This window comes from Podarcis raffonei, chromosome 9 (assembly GCF_027172205.1).
Source record: "Podarcis raffonei isolate rPodRaf1 chromosome 9, rPodRaf1.pri, whole genome shotgun sequence".
NCBI classification, from domain to species: Eukaryota; Metazoa; Chordata; class Lepidosauria; order Squamata; family Lacertidae; genus Podarcis; species Podarcis raffonei.
The window spans coordinates 21,421,038-21,425,030 of record NC_070610.1 but is presented as its reverse complement, the minus strand read 5'-3'; the positions used below and the strand labels follow the sequence as shown (position 1 = coordinate 21,425,030).

The 3,993-nt window shown below is 43.1% G+C and overlaps 1 long non-coding RNA gene across 1 annotated transcript; it reads left to right on the top strand.

The window, feature by feature from the left end:
* Positions 1-1,936, top strand: LOC128421030 (uncharacterized). The gene is made up of 2 exons (XR_008332209.1): positions 1-59; positions 1,761-1,936. It is a non-coding gene; the product is annotated as an uncharacterized LOC128421030 (long non-coding RNA).
* Positions 1,937-3,993: the final 2,057 nt, after the last annotated feature.

Below are 3,993 nucleotides of genomic sequence, written 5' to 3'. Positions count from 1 at the left end.
AGATGGAAGGGCGCGGAGAAGCCATTTACATTGACTGATTGTTAAGTCCCACATATTAGGTATATAATTTAAGATGATGTTATGAAATGTTTAATTCTTTCCCCACAATAGTATTTATACATTCTAGTATTACCCTTCCCCCCAAAACATAGCAAAAACATAATGTCTCAAAGAAGCATTTTCCTTATTAAATATCCAACAACGTGTTGTCATACATAGACCATTTTTATACAATCGCGATGAAGTCCAGTGCAGGAGTTTCTCCCAGTCCTTACCTGGCGATTATGGGGATTTAACCCAAAACCTTTTTGCATGCAGAGCAGATGTACTGCTGCTGAAAAAGAGGATGCGGGTGGCGCTGTGGTCTAAACCACTGAGCCTCTTAGGCTTGCTGATCGGAAGGTTGGTAGTTTGAATCCCTGCGATGGAGTGAGCTCTGTCCCAGCTCCTGCCAACCTAGCAGTTCAAAAGCAAACCAGCGCAAATAGATAAATAGGTACCGCTCCGGTGGGAAGGTAAACAGTGTTTCCTTGCCCTGCTCTGGTTCGCCAGAAGCAGCTTAGTCATGCTGGTCACATGACCCGGAAAACTGTCTGTGGACAAACACCGGCTCCCCCAGCCTGAAAGCAAGATGAGTGCTGCAACCCCATAGCCTTTGACTGGACTTAACTGTCCAGGGATCCTTTACCTTTACCTTACTGCTACTGAACTATGGCATTTTCCAAAAGGAAGTGTACAATATAGATAGAGATGTGTATCTTCCTCAGCCACTGACTCTGGCTATGTGCACATGGTTATGTGTGACAGATTGCTTGAACATATGAGTCAGACTAATAAATGATCCTTTAATGTGCAATTCACATTAAGGCTGATAGTACAGCCAGTAAGAGAACATCAAATGCATAATTGCAATCAAATGACACAATCCAGAGCTTTAAAATAAATAAATAAATAAATAAATATATTTTTAAAAAATAATTTTATTTTATAAGTTGTGTTTCTTTGTTTCTCAATTTGATCTGTTTACATAGTTTTGTATGCATTGTGGTCTTTTATGCATTGTGACTTGCAGTTATTTTTATTGATCATAGTTTAGAAATTATTTATTGTAATTGTTAAGAGTGAATTTCTGTTTAATTATTTTTTGCCAATGTTTCAAGAGTTAATTTTGTTGTGTACTATTCTATTCTAATAGCTTATTGAATATTTTATTTGATAATAGTGTCTCATTATAAAGTTATATTTTAATAGGACTTTCTGTATTGGATCAGATTATTATAAGGCATGCTTTGTGTATAGTTTGCTGCTGTAAGCCACTTTGTGTATAGTAATCGACAAAGGCAGCATACAAATTAAAAGAGAAATGTAAAAAATGAAATGAAAGAGAGACAAAGGTAAGCACTTTTAAACACCATCAGTTTAAATAGTTGAAAAAAACCCATGTTCTTAAATTGAACATGTCTTAAAATTACTTAACACAAGCTGGATCATCTCTGAGGTCCTTTGCTATGGAAAAACATAGCCAAGACTGCTAGGCAAATTTGGACATTAGCAAAAGGTGTACACAGGTTGTAGCACATCACAAATCAAACTGTCAGGGTATGAATGCAAGAGCAGACGTTATAAATTAAAAACTAAATTTGCACTTCAGAAGCCATCAAGAGAGGTCAGGACAAAAGAGGCTGGACCAATAAACCAAAATGCTTGTTGTACATGAAGGACAAAATGCAACATAAAAAATATGTTTTGCTGTTCTACAGAAGCAAATTAACTTTTAATTGAGATAACTAGACAAACGAGTTGCTTATCATCAGACGTCGCACACTTGGTCACTGAGAATCTTGGCAAACAACAAGAAGAGCTTCAGTTAAAAACAAACCATGGCTAGGTCTTCCTTTATTGCACTGGTGGCAAATTAAAGGAATCTGCCAGTCCAGTGTGGTGAGTCAGTGTGTCAAATTGCTTAACTGGATTAGGGGTGGGGAAACTCTGGTCTGCCAGGGGTTTCACTTTGCCCACCTCCCATGTCATTTTCCCCAAACTACATTCCCAACTGCCCATCAACTGGACAATTGGGTGGAGCAACATGTACAACCCTTACCTTTGTGGATTTGGTGGCATTCCAGTTGCACAGAAGTAAGGTGTCTCTACAGTGTGAGAGCCAGTGTGGTGTAGTAGTTAAGAGTGGTAGACTTGTAATCTGGTGAACTGGGTTCGTTTCTCCGCTCCTCCACATGCAGCTGCTGGGTGACCTTGGGCTAGTCACACTTCTCTGAAGTCTCTCAGCCCCACTCACCTCACAGAGTGTTTGTTGTGGGGGAGGCAGGGAAAGGAGAATGTTAGCTGCTTTAAGACTCCTTCGGGTAGTGATAAAGCGGGATATCAAATCCAAACTACTACTACTACTACTACTACTACTACTACTCTTCTTCTTCTTCTTCTTCTTCTTCTTCTTCTTCTTCTTCTTCTTCTTCTTCTTCTTCTCCACACTCAGAGCCCTTCAAATTTCTATCAGGGCAAGCAAGAGGCAGCATCAAAGTTCAGGAAAACAACCCCAGCCTTGAGTAAGATGAGGACCACAGCCAGTTAGAGGCACGGCCTGGGGAGAAAGGATGTGGCCGGGCAAGGGGAGATTCCTGAGGGCCAAATGAAGAAGTGTGGAGGCCAGCATTTGGCCATCCAGACCTGAGGTTCCCAACCCCTGGTTTAAACCATAAACATCTTCTTTCAGGGTGTCGGGGCAATTATTCAAAGCTCACGTCCCATGTTTTGCACATCAATTTTGTGTCAAGGCCCTGAACCCTCTCCATTTGTTGAATAATAACACATGGACACAGTATTTTAGGTTAATGGGTAAATAAAGGCCACAACATTATTGGTTACAGAATGTGAGTGATTTTGGCTTAGGCACTGGAATTGAATCGCCTATATCTGACTCCTGCCCACCATGCAAGTAGTCCAGTAAGGATCAACCGCTAGTAGGGGGAACCCTGTTGATGTACATCAACTAAGAGCTACCCCAGGGTCCCTAGTGGGGTTGTGGCATGGCCCTAGCCCCTACCCGGACTTCGGACAAGATCCACACCCCTAGATCCCTTTAACAGAATACCCTTAAAGCGGAGAGACAGGTGATGCCCGCAACCTCCCCTCCCAAGAACCAGGTTTCACTAATGCCAAACCACCAAACTTTATAAAAGTTGTGACGATTGCTACGAGGTAGGTGAAAACCAAATGGCTGGTGCCAATTTGCCAAGTGGGAAAATTCCTATCAGGCCCCCTCAACGGGCGACCAGCTGAGGTCCATAGCAAGGCCAGGATGTTGAATGTATGAAAAATGGGCGGGAGGGCGGGAGATCTGCGGAAGCAGGGACAGGAAGGGAGATCCCCTGGCTGTGTGTCTGTTTAAATACACTAAGCCATGCCCCCAGATTGGTTGCTGGGGGCCATGACGTGGCCAGGACTCCTCTCATGACGCAGGGGCTTAGCCACGCCCTGGCTGTGTGCAGGGAGACCACGTGGCCTGCCCGCAACACCGTCCCACAAGGAAGTGGAGCGGCCTTGTCTTAGGATTTGTAAAGCACATGTCTTTAAATATGGTCCATATTTCAGTGTGCACAAGATGGTATGATTACCACCAGTGTCATTGGTGAGAGCGGATAAGCAACTAGGATTGGGTTGGCTGGTTGAAATCTTACTTTTTCTGGCATAAACTTACTAGGTGATGTTAGGTCAGCCCCATTCATGCATTACATGCTGCTCATGCTCCTCTTCAGATGTCTAAACTCAATGTGCAGAAGTCAATGGCAGGACTTGCCCAGACACACAATGTTGGATGAAGCACATACTGCAGTCCCAGCCATCATGTTGAAGAGGAGCTAACTCTAAGCCTCATCTTTCCTTCTGCAGCACAGGACTAAGAAGACCAATATTTGCAGCCAGGACACCTGGGGGCGTTGGGGAAGAGAACTCACAATCTTTGCTCATAATTTCTTA